This window comes from Chlamydotis macqueenii, chromosome 7, assembly GCF_036417535.1.
Source record: "Chlamydotis macqueenii isolate bChlMac1 chromosome 7, bChlMac1.mat, whole genome shotgun sequence".
Lineage (NCBI taxonomy): Eukaryota > Metazoa > Chordata > Aves > Otidiformes > Otididae > Chlamydotis > Chlamydotis macqueenii.
In genome coordinates, this window is record NC_141562.1 from 39522535 (window position 1) to 39535072 (window position 12538).

General features: G+C 52.6%; 1 protein-coding gene across 2 annotated transcripts in view; it reads left to right on the top strand.

Annotated features, from left to right (window-relative positions):
* The window catches only part of PWWP2B (PWWP domain containing 2B), a 60606-nt gene that overhangs the window by 17046 nt on the left and 31022 nt on the right, over positions 1–12538 (top strand). The window contains exon 3 of one of the 2 annotated variants that reach the window (XM_086752582.1): positions 3622–4158. The exons of the other annotated variant lie outside the window; for it this stretch is intronic. The gene's annotated coding sequence lies outside the window, so the exon portion shown is untranslated. Of the gene's footprint in view, positions 1–3621; positions 4159–12538 lie in introns of those variants that run through there. 2 annotated transcript variants of the gene reach the window in all.

Below are 12538 nucleotides of genomic sequence, written 5' to 3' on the forward strand. Positions count from 1 at the left end.
CCCTCTGCCCTTCCCCTCGCCTTCTGCTGGCGACTCCGGCCGCTGGGCAGGTACTGTCTTTAGGAACAAAGCCCTGCGGGAGCCGCTCAGCTGCCTGACAGAGGTCCTCTGGGTTCCCTGGCCCTGCTCCTCAGGGCTGCGGGAAGGTAGGATCACTTGATGTCCTGAGCTTGAGCCAGGGACTGGTTGTAATGCCTGCCCTTCCCCCAAGGGGAGACGTCTGGAGGAAGACTGATTTGGTGATGCTCAATTACAGCCTGCTGTTAATTGCATTACCATTAGAAAATATTCCTCAAAATAAGCTGCTTGGGTGGAGAAGATGAGCAGGGTTCTTGCTGCTGTCGCTTCCCAAGCTGCCAGGGTGCACAGGGTGGTCAGGGCTTGTGCCACTCGCAGGGCTGTGGCTGGAGAGGGTTTCAGTGCCGCAGTGCTCCAGGAGTTTCCAGAGGAACCGTTGGAAGGAGATGGGCTCCTGACTCCAGCTCCAGCACGCATGCGTGTGTCTCCATCTTGCCCTGTTGCTCGTCTGTGAGGGACTGCTGGTGGCGGCAGCACAGCCCTGGGTGCCCAGCAGCACGCCGGTCCACGCAGGAGCCCTTCGGTGCGGCACCTGGCCCCTGGTACCCTCGCAGCGGCAAAAGGCACGGCGCCCGGGGCGCTCCCTGTGCCGTGGAGCGGGTGCTAGGGGTGCCCCGCGCTGGTCTCACCCGAGGGGTCAAGGCGTGAGCACCCCGAGCGGGGCGCTGGGGGGAGCAGGGTCCCCACGCATCAGCGTGCTCGGGATGCACTGATCTCAGAAGATAATTCGGCTTTCTGCACTCTGCTGCAGCTGTGAGATCTGAATTTGTGAATGGCTTTATTTGATCCAAAACTTCCATTTTTTTGTTATGAATAAGCACTTGGCTTCAGGAGAGCTTTCTTGGCTTTCCTTTCGCCGCGCAGCTTAGCACAGGCTGCGAGATCGTGCTGCTGTCCTGAGTCAGTCAGCGTGTTACGTGTTCATCACTCATACGTGTGTCAGGGCCACAGCAGCGGCCTGAATGCACTGCTTAAGCTGCTGCCTCACGTCGAGGATTTTTTTTTAACAGAAATCTCTGAAGTTTTCCGGTGATGAAGCGAGAGCATATGAGTGACTGTCGCTGCGTTGCTCCCCTTGGACACGCGTTGAAAACCCCTGGTCTGCTCAGGAGGTTGCCCAAAGCGACAGCGAGCCCTCACAGGGGACAGCTGTTGCGCCCTTGCCGGGCTGGGAGCGGAGCTCGGTGTGTCCAGGCCAGGGATGAGCGCCTGCCCGCGGGCACACGCGCTGAGCCGGGTGGCGAGGTTTCGACATTCCAAGACGTGGAGCCTCAGCTGTTTTAAAGCAGTTTGCCATTTTGCCCGTAGCACCGAGCTGCTGCTCCCAGAGCAGAGAATCCTCAGTCTTTTCCCCCAGGTAATCTCAGCGGGCGGCTGCAGTCTGGCCCCGGCCCTGCGAAGGGGCAGCATCTGCCCTTGCACAGGCAGAAGCCTTCACTGGGAGGCTGTTTGGCGTCATGCTTCTGTTGTGATGCTTCCTTCCTCCTAGTGTGGAAATCGCAAAAAATAGCACTGGCCTGAGGGCTTGCTGTTCCTCCGCAACAAGGAAAGGCATCTTTTCCTGTTTAGACCAAACATTGTCCGTCTGTAACCTGTCTCTAAAGGGTCAGCTTTTTGCAAAAAACATTTGAGGGCTATTCTGCCCAGTCCATGGAGCTCACTAAGGCTTTGGGAGGTGTCAGGTAATGAGCCTGCAAGTGAGTTTGTTGCGTGCTGTTGAAAATCTCACAGTTCCTCAGAAGGAAAATAAATAGATTCCCTGCAAGATTAAGTATAAATTTATACTCTGTTGACAACAGGCAATAGAGCCTTGTTGTGAGACATCGCAGTTTCTTAGGAGCAGGATGATTCTGCTGCGTACTGGAGTTCATCAGACCTGATTGCAGATTGCAGTCCTTCTCTGGAATGCAGGTTCGGGGCAGATGTTCACAGCATATTGAATCAGCTCTCTGGAGTCTCAGTTGTGTGGGCAATACTGAAGATCCTTCTGGATGCTGAGTCTGGGCAAATCAGCATCGCTTTTGGGTTGATGCCCGCAGAGGAGGTGCCGCTGCCTTTTAGCAGCGTTGGAAATGTGATCATCTTCCTGTGTTTGGTGTGGCGTTCTTGGTTTATTGTGCTCTGTATTTGTAAGTGACAAACCTCAGCTGCGAGGGGTTTTTAAAGGTCTTTGATCTTTTGCTTCATAGCACTGATCCTGTGTGTCAGGAGCACGGATTTGAGGCTGTGTGTCCGGTGGTTCTGACTCGGCTGTTAGCTGATTTGGCACGGACGTGTGCTGGGGCTGGCCAGGCCTCTGAGCCGGCTCAGACCGAATTGCATTGCAGTGTGGTGCAGTGGTGCTTTTGCAGTTGAAAAGTGTAAGCGCAGATGTCCAGGCCATTTTTTCATTCATTTCTGTATCACTGAGTTGTTTTACCTGTCTTCTGTGTTTTTTCACTTGATCTTGGAGACAGATGGATCCTCCCTTTGACCTCTTTCAAGGCTCCCGCCCCATAGCCTGACTTACAGGGGCAGTGTGAGTACCTCTTGCATGCGGGGGTACAGGTCAGGACTTCTCTCTTTTCCAGTATTTGGTTTTGACAGGCACATCCCTCTCCAGCAGATGCAGCTTCTCAAGCCTGCCGTCTGCCCTTGGGCTTAGTGGCTGGTTTCTGGTGAGAAGGCCAGACGAGAGCAGCGTAACACAACAGGCATGGGTAGCATCGCTACCTTTCGGCAGCTGTGATTTGGAGTGCCTGGCTTTGCACTTCTGAATTCAGAAAAAGCACCTTGCGTGCGCTTACTGCCTGAAGGCTGGTTGTCGTGGTCTGGTGCGCTCAGCTACAGCCAGCTTTGGGTGGCTGCGTAGGAGGAGAGCAGCGCGTGGTCCTTCACAAGACGCCGGCTGTCCCCGGGGGTCCGCAGCCCTACCATGGCACCAATTTGCTTCTGCAGCCTGAAGCGAGCAGCGGTCCGGGGTGGGAAGGGGAACCTGTGGTGGGTGGGCTCCAAAGGGAAGGGTGGATCTCCTGGCTCTGGAGGCTGAGAGAGAAGGTGGCGTGGCCGCTCTGCCTCTTTGTTAATATGCGACTCAGGCACTGCAGCAGCAGTCGATGTCTTGAGCAGTTGCAGGTACTTAGAAAAGCTTCTGTACGGCTTGCTCTCAAGGGGAAAATAATCCTATTTTATAGGTTGTGTTTGAAAAGTGGAGGCAGATGTTCTTCACGTGGCGTGCTCTGTGGGGACTCGTGGCAGATTAACCTACAGTAACCCACCCCGAACGGGGACTTAAAAGTCTTCAAGCCAGAGACTGAAGATTTATTATCGTCACTGAAATTCATATCATGTCTGTCTTGGAGAAAATTCCTGCTCTTACTTTGGGTTTGTTAACTTGACAAGTTTCTTCCAAAGCTGTAGCTGCTGCTGGATTTCCCTGCCGAGCCAGCTGGGAGCAGAATTCCTGGCTATATTTAGAGGAAGCCCGGAGCGTGCGCCTCGCCGCTAATGCCGGTTCGTTCCGTGCTGCCTGCAGTAACCTCTCCCTCTTTCACTTTCTTCAAGGTAACAGAAGATAAGAGCACAGCTGTTCTCCTAGAGGGTCACGAAGTCTGTAAACATCCTGACATGCTCCCCAGGAGAATCTGGAGGTTGCCGTGCGCTTGGCAGGAGGACGAGCTTCCTTGTCAGATTGCACTGCTTTTCATCTGGGACAGGTGACAGGCACCGGGACTTGGAGTTAGGTGGCTCTTCTGGTGTGAGGCTGGCAGGAGAGTCTTAAGGATATCTTACCCTAGAACGGGAACTGGAAAAATCATACGGCAATGAACTAGGAGAACAGCAAAAACACAACTGGGAATGTATTTATTACTTAAAAGTTAGCTATTCTTGATAAAATCCCAAAAATTATTGCTGCTGCTTATTTTACTTACAGATTTCACACACTTGTTAATTTTAAAGCTACCAAACTTTTACTCAATCCTGTACTCTGAGGTATGTAATTGGAGCAGGACATGCAATAGAATGAAATCATTGTAGTGTCTTAAGTACAATGGACTCACTTTTGTGTCTATTAAAACTTGGAAAATGTGCAACACATAACTATGTGGCTGTCCTTGCATGTGTTAAAGCTTTTTCGTGTCGTTTACTGCAGAGCTGAGAGGATCAGCGTTTTCAGGTACGTGAATAAGCAGCCACCTGGTAACTTGGCGGGGTCTGTGTCCTAACCACATACTTTCCTAAGTCGCCTGCAACAGCAGGCAGCACTGCCTTGGCTGGCTCGCGCTGCTGCGTAGAGGTGAGTGGTCAGCACAGTGGCTCCAGCGGGAGAGTGAACTCACATCTCGAACTCACTCACTCATCTAGCCAATGAGTGTAATTGTAATTGAGGCCTCGTGAACACGTGCTGTTGGTTAGGAAGGATCTTCATCCTTACACGTGCCCAGAAACGATGAGCAGTCTTTTAAAAACAGAAATCAAACAGCCTGCAGCTTTTGTATCAAATTGAGAGTACAAATGGTTGACAAACTAAAGTGACTGTGGACAAGCTTTTGAAACTGTATTAGTAAATTTTATTTGTTTTGCATTAGTCTGGCTTTCCCGTGGATTCCCTCAGTCTGGAAACATTAATTTGTGGTAATTGCTGCTTCTGATGCTGGAGAGAGCAGTTCAGAGTTGTCCCTGCTAGGTAAAATGTTGTCTGCATGTGTACGACAGCCTTTGAGCTAAGGCTCATTGCTCAGATTCTGCTTCCTGTTTGTTCTTAATCTGCTGCAGCAGGCGCTGTGATGAACTATTGTCGAATTAGAAGAACGAGTGGATCGGAAAACGTACGAGCTCGTGTTTTCCTGGTTCATGCTCGTTCATACTGTGGTCTTTTGAATGTCAGCAAGAGAGGTCAGAGCTTCCCTTTTCAGTTTAACAACAACAGAGTTTAACAAGAAGAGTTCAACACCAAAAAAAGTCCTTCTGCTGAGTCGCAATGGGAGCGTACAATGATTTAAATACGTTTCCCTTAAAACAGTTGGAAGACTGTGGTACGAAACATGCCGACTGAAATGCAGAGCTGAAACAGGACATCTGGCTCCCAAGGCCCATTTTGGCCACCTCTGCAAATAAGTCAATAAGCTTCCTGTTTTCCAAAAATAAGTGTAAAAAGGACAGCAGTATGCAGCGGAGGAACGTGTTCTGCACCTTGTGTAAAGCCTTTGTGAAGCAGCTGTTTACCTGGGCATCCGCTGTGCCCATCTCCAGAGCAGACTGCTTGGCTGGCAGAGGTGCTCTTGCGCAGTGAGTGCTCCCAGTCACGGAGAAAACAGTTCTGCCTTTCTCAGCCCCTGTCTGTCTGTCTTCAGGAGTTTCTTTGTGGGTTCTTTTTCTAGCACCTTCTCGAGCTAGGCCTAGGGTGAGCTGATGGCTATGTGAGGTAGGTTTTGTCTTTTCTGCTCACACAGTTCTTTATTGTACAAAATCCCTGCCAAAAAGTGTTGCAAAGCATTACAGCGGTTAGCTGAAGGGAGTTACAAGCAGCCTTCTGTTCATTTAAAAAATTAAAAAAAAAAAGGCAAACCAAAAATAACCCACTCCCTCACACTCTCAGGAAAAGCACTTGTCTACTCCCGTCTCTAGGGAAGGGCTGCTCCTGCCTGCGCGTGGAAAGGCTGCTCCGTGTTGAAGGAGATGCCAAGAACAACAGGTGAGTCCTGGCCGCTCTCCTGAGAAGGCTAGCAGATGTCACTCGAGGCCCGGGAACAGGCAGAAACGTTCTTAAGACCAGGCGTTCGGTCTCTGCTGGGTGTGAGAGAGAATTACGGTGCCTCACACCTGGGGCCACTGTCTGTAGGCTGGGGACACGAAACGGATTGAGAAGGTAAGCTCGAGTCCTCTACCGCTGGAGGTGGGCCGCAGGATGGAGGTGTTTAAGAGGGGATGTCCGAGAGTGTTTTCCCATGGTGGTCTGGCTCTGCAGTGAGACCCCTGGTGCACATAAATGTGTTCTGCCAGATGTTTAACTGTGCAGAGGAAGCCTGTCTGCCTTCTGCTTCTGCCTGGACAGTCACTGTCATCTCCTCCCCTCGGGGCAGCGGTTGTGCTCCTCGGTGCTGATGGAGGAGTGCCTGGTGTCCCTGCAAGAAACCTTCCTGGTCTTCCCTTGCAGCTTGCTGTGTCCTGCTGGTCCCCTGTCAGCAAGGGCGCAGCTCCTGCTCCGCTTGCACCTGGACGTGTGACATTCCCGACGTGCCCAGGCCCTTTCGGAAGCAAGCAGTGGGCTTTGACTGTCCGAGACACCTTGCCGATGCAGAGAAGGGCGAAATGTCTGTTAGCCCTCGCTGGTCCTGTGTCAGCAGTGGGGAGGTCAGCACGGGTTTGCTGCCATTTTCTGACAGCTTAAAGAACGAAGCAGATGAGTGAAATTTAAGCGCTGCAGGTGAGTCACCGGATTTTTGCTGCTTTACTAAGAACTGCTACAGGGAGTTTCAGTAAAAACATGATAACAGAGAAAATAGTGCTCAGGAGGTGTGCGAGTGGATGGGACACTGGTGTCCTTCTCTGAATCAGTGGCTCAGTGCCAGAGGGGCGTTTGAACACCAGCCCGAAACCGTATCCCAGCAAAAAGCACAACTTTGGAGCTGTGGACAGGAGCTGAAGCAGCTGGCTCGCTTCACCTCACCTCAGTGAAAAGATGACTCTTCGGTTTTGGCAAGGCTTAAAGCAAAAATCTTGTAGCAAATTGCTTTTTTTGCCTCGACCATTATGCAGATAAATGAAAATAATATCTCGGCAAATGCAGAAGCATAAACCAAGAGCAGACTGATGTTTAATTTCTTAACTGATTTTAAAAAGCTAATGTAGAAGTTTCTAAATGTCATTTTTAATAATGTGCAGTTTGAGTGGCTTTCCTTCCGTTGGAGGAAAAACTCCATTGGGTTAAAACCCAAATGGCAATGCTGAGGAGTAGTAAGTGGCCTTTAGTATTCTCTGTTCCTGGTTCTGTGCTACCTGTGGAAAGTCGTTAACAGATTGCTTTGTGCTGTGAAATTCCACTTCTTGTTCAGTTTCTAAGGTTTCCCTCCTGATACTTTTAAAACTTGTGTGTGGCTTTAGGAAACCTCTTTCAGTCCATTTCAATTTTTGTTACACTGAAGGCTTATTATAGTCCCCGCTGCTCCGCAGTGTGGTTTTGGAGGTTTGCTACTGAACACTACTGCTGCGCTTCGGCTCCCACAGCTGATTTCCTAAATGCAAGCCCTGCAGAATCTGAGGATGGTTTTCAGTGGGGGTTTTTCAGTATTTCATTCTGCCATTATTCAATCCAATACTAAACCTATCAGTATTTTCTGTAATAAGGCATTTTGTGAATTTTCTGAATGTACAGATTGAATTTTGGGTGCATAATCCACGTTCCTTTTACTCAGCCCGTGTCCAATGTGCCCTGAGCAGGCTTTTGGTCCAACAGCCCCCTGGGTGCCCCGCCATCCCGAGGGGGAAGCAGCGTTTTCTGCAGCTGCAGCGTGAGTCTGGTTATTTCTCTTCAGAAACACCATTTCTCACCAAATTGGTGTATCCTATCTTTCCTGACTGACTACATTTATTAAGGGAACTGGCTGCGTAGGTGGCCTAACTTAACAGGTTCTGTTGCTCCGTGGGCGGTCGGCTGCCTCAGAAGGGCTGCCGGTGAGGGCTGGTGACAGCGCTGCCCTGCCCATTTGGGAAGCCAGGCCCAGTTTAGAAAGTGGTGGTTTCCCTCGGGGCCGGCACCGGGGAGCGGATGAGCAGGGAGCCGCGATCTGCCCCGACTGGTGCGCCTAATTACCTTGGTCTGCACCAGTTCCTTTGGTTGTACAGCTGTGTGGTGGGGCTGGTGCCCTGCGGTGGGTGCCCCTGCACCTGGCAGCCTGCGAGGAGTGACTTAGGCGAGGGTGACCCGGCCGCTCCGGAGCGGCAGTGCTGCCCCAGGGGCAGGTCCCTTGCAGGCTGGGGTAGCTCAGGGGAAGGGCATTTTGCTGAGCTAGTGTTGGAATTGCAGCACGTAGCGATGCACTATTGAAATAACCTTTTGTTCTGCAGTAGTAAAGCCATCCGAGTGACTTGCAGAGTGACAAACCAGAAGGTTTTGATTCCATCAGGGATCCTAAGGCGTAGATGGCATTTTTACTGCTGGCTTTATTGTGGCGCATAGTTTGCGTACTGCCTATTTCACGCTGATAAGGGCTGGCGGAGCCGCTCGAGCTGTGGTACCAGCTGCCCTGGCCGCAGCTCCAGCAGAACGGCTTCTGCCTGCGCCGGGCATCGGGGAGGATGGCTCCCGTGGGGCTGTGCCATGCCGGCTGATGGCGGGAGCGGGGCCGCGTCCACTCTGTTTTCCACTCTTCCCAGGTGCGGGGGAAGCAGACTCGCCTCGGGACCCTTGCTCTGCAGGTCCTGCCACCCTCGCTGTGACCCCGTGTGAACACAAGCCCTGCTGAGCACTCGTGCCGGTGCTGGTGACAGCAGGGGTAAAGGCGAATAGCCAGGGACGGTGGTGGTGAAACATCGCAGCACCTGCTTCTGTCTCAGTAACGTCTGTGGTGTGTTCCTTCAGCTTCTCCTTCTGTCTCCTTTCCAGTTTCCCACTTTTCTGTGCTCCGTTCAGGTACTTCCCAGATGTCATCCTGCTGCACAGGGCTTTTGGGCCGGAGCGGGCAGGGAATGCCAAGCTCTGCTGAGGGCCTGGGCGAGCGGCTCCCAGCGCCCTGACACCCCTCCTCTCGCCCACCGAGGTGCCTGTAGCCCAGGAAGTCCCTGTACCTCCCTAAAATGCCTTGTAGAGCAGAACAGCCTTGAAAATTAAGAAAAACTGGGCTTTGGAGGAGGGGGCTCTGGTTCCCCAGCCGTGCAGGCAGCGCTGCGGCGTGGGCCGGGCTCTGGCTGCACAGCAGTACCTGCAGGAGAAATTCATGCTAGCCTTCGCTTCGTAGGGTCGGCTTTGCAGTTTCTCAAGCTTTTCCGTGGGCCTGAAGTAAACGTTTCTCATTGACTTTGTGAAGTTTCAACTTTCTTCCTGACCTAGTGTAGAATAGGGGAAAAGGCATCTTAAAGTGAACGGGATGAAAATCCATTTCCCAAACAACTCTGCCTTTGTCATTTGTGGTGGGCCCACGAGACCCCCTCAGAGAGACCCGCTCCTTTGGGTCATCCCAGAAAACCAGAGTCCATCAAAGCTGCTCTGGTCAGGCGCAGCGGGCCGGCAGCAGCACCATTTGTCACTGGTAACGCACTTCAGTCGCTGTCGGCACCAGGCGGGTTTTCGTGGGGTTTTCAGTCACTCGCTGTGGGAAGAGCTGTCCTCACAGCCAACGGGCTGGATTTCAGCAACAGTCACGTTCTATGCTGCTCTGTCCTGGCTGGGCTGCAGCCTTACCACAGCAACCCTTCCTGGGGCCACAGTGTCCCTTACTAGGCGGGAGACACGGGGCGTTGAACTTTTAAAGATGAAAGTGGCTTTATGCTGGCAAAAGAAACATCTGCTATTTTGGTATGCAGTCATTTTCGTACTGTACTAGATCTTGAGATGATTACTGCTAGCTACTTTTCATTACTGCTTGCAGCAGAGGACTTTGAAGCAGCTTTGATGTGTTTTTTTTTCTGTGTCTAGGGATCAATGGCTCCACAGTGAGACCAGGGAGGGACCCCAGGCATCGGTAGCTGAGCGGGGCCTGAGGTACCCCCGCCTGCCCCATCCCTCGGCAGGGACCCCCGAGGCCAGGGCGCCCTGTGCATCCCTCCCGCTGCCACCACTCCTCACATCCCAGCGTGTCCAGGTGGGGAGGCCATGTCCAATAGCTGCTGCGAGCACCGGAGCAGCCCAGCTCTTGCTCAGTGTCACTCGCAGTTTCTGTGCTTCCAGCCTGAGCTCCGGTTTGCACAGGAGGGACCAGCCTGAGCGCAGGCACTGGGGGTTGTCCGAGCTGACGGGCATCCCAGAGGATTAGACAGGGCCGCCGGGCTCTCCGGTGGTGCTCCAGCAAGCCTAATGAAAAGGGAAGCATGCTTTAATCCAATCAGACGTGTGTCTTGTACAGAAAATATTTTCTTTCCCCTAAACTCAATTTTTTTTTTTTGAAGTGCGTTTTATAAAACAGAAAGTTGGGCAAGTTGTTTTTAAAACTAATTTCTCAGGAAAAACACATGAATTGTAAGCCGGATTTCATTAGACACCAAAACCTGAAGCATTTGGCTTTGATAACCACAGCCTAGTGTGGCTCCAAACAGAATGCAGCTGAAACAGAGAACCTTAAGCGCAGCTGAACTGAACGTGGAGCAAACCCCCCGCTGGGCTCGGGGGAGGGAGAGGAGGGGTTTGGTTTTCTTGGTTGAAAGTCCTGGATGCTGGTGTCGCGCTACAGGTGTGTGAGGATGAAGCGCTGGCCCTGAGGGGCGCAGGGGGTCGGGACGTGGAGGAGGCGCGGGGCCCTGCTGTGCTGGGGGCTGGCGCTGATCCCCCTGTGCCGGGCTGCGGGCAGCGGGTTTCCCGTGGCCCAGCCTTGAGTGGGGAAATGGTTTGGGGCCAGATCCCCTGAAACGGAGTATCTTCCCCGCAGGCTGGTGCTGGGACCACACGGGACCTGGGTCCGGAGCCCGTGTGTTCTCTGGGGCTGAAGTTTGGTCTTGGTTTGTGTCCTATTACTGCCGTGGGGGTGGGGATCCTTTGTGCTCCGAGTCTGTTTATGACTTTCCTCCGCCCCGTCATTTCGCTCAACAACGTTGTTTGCAGGAGCCTGTGATGATTCGGCATGGCTTTAATTTGCTGATGGGTGTGAGCTAATGAGTGGTTGGAAATCAGGCTTTGCTGGCTGGTGCGTCGTCGCTGCGTGCTCCTGCTCGGCCGAACCCTCTCCCGTCGGCACGGCGGCTGTGCCGCGGGAAGTCCCGCACCCCATCCTGCGCTGTTGCAAGTGATCGGCCTGCAGTTAGTACAAGGGCATCATAAGCACAAATATCTGTATCAGTGAGTTTAAATAAGAATCCTTGTGTTACTGTAGCCTCTCCAAACCCTATTTATTTATAATTTGCACAGCTGAAGCTCTGCTGCTAAAGAAAACTGGAATTTTCTCAGCGGTGCGGAGGCTTGGCTGATGAGTCACTGCACTTCGTTAGCTAATCTTAGATCTGCTGTGAATTACTGACTGCTGATACAGAATGGGCTCAGAAAATGCTAATTTTCTGTGGATAATTTTAGAATTTGGGGCTCTTCCCTGGCAGGGGAGGGTGCGAGCACACGGGGGTTCAGAGCTGCCTGTGTAGCTGCACGCCGCTCCCCGAGTGTATCTTAAAAGAGAGAGGCAAACTGAAGAGCCCGTGCTGCCTCCTGGAGTTACATCCATGTGGGAATTCCAGTTACGTGAAGGTGAAATTCAGGAACAAGTCAGTGTAAGCGAGTGTGTATTGAATAGGATGGACTGTGCGGTTGGGCAGTGGCCCTAGCGAGAGGGAGCTGGGGAGAACAGGGCTGTACTAGCAGCAGTCAGTGTTAAAGTTTGCAGTGGGGGAGACAGAAGTGGGTTTTGGGGAATTCAGTGGTTTTCAGCCTTTACTCTGCAGGTGATGTGGTGTTCTGATGTCCCTCAAAAGGTGACTGAGAAAGCGAGATCCTATGTGTCCTCTGACATGTCTGTGTTTGCACTGGAAGACACAAAGGGATCGCCAGCCCAAGAGACCTGAAGGGCCCCTGGCCAGGAACATGTCCCTGTTGCGTCCCCGGCGCAGCGTGGCAGCGCTGCTGCGTTTCCATGGCCTGAGCTCTGGTGGTGGATGCCCCTGGGCAGCTGCTGAACCACAGGACCCCACGCTCTGCCATCCTTGGGCACTCCGTGAAGAGCCCAGTGCCATGCCACCACGTGCTGCCACAGGACGCCGCAGCACCAGAGCTGTGCTGCCAAAAGTCATCCCGTGTCGGGCTGAAGAGCTTTTGACTCTGCATCCGTCTACTTCTGAAGGAGAATGCAGGAAACGTTCTTCAGGCCAGTTATAAAGCGGCCTGGCTACCAAGGAGGTTGCTGATCTACATGGCTGACTCCAGTAAAATCTGGAGTGCAAGGAGCCATACGTTGTTTCGTGTGGCGATTGTCGCTTTCAGCCGTGGGAGTGTTCGTTCTGTTTGCTGAAAGTTGACTTTTCAACATAATAACTTGTGATTTGGAGTTCTCTGACACTAAACTGATTTGAGAATTGTTCTATTTGCTTTGGTTCCTCTTATAGGAAACAAATCAGATTTTGTATTCCTTCCTTAGAGCGGCCTTCCAGCACCTCAAGGGGGCTGATAGGAAAGCTGGAGAGGGACGTTTGACAAGGGCCTGTAGTGGCAGGAGGAGGGGTGGTGGCTTTAAGCTGGCAGAGGGCAGGTTTAGATCAGACGTGAGGAAGAAATCTGTCCCTGCGCGGGCGGGGAGGCGCTGGGGCCGGTGGCCCAGAGGAGCTGTGGGTGCCCCGTCCCTGGCAGTGG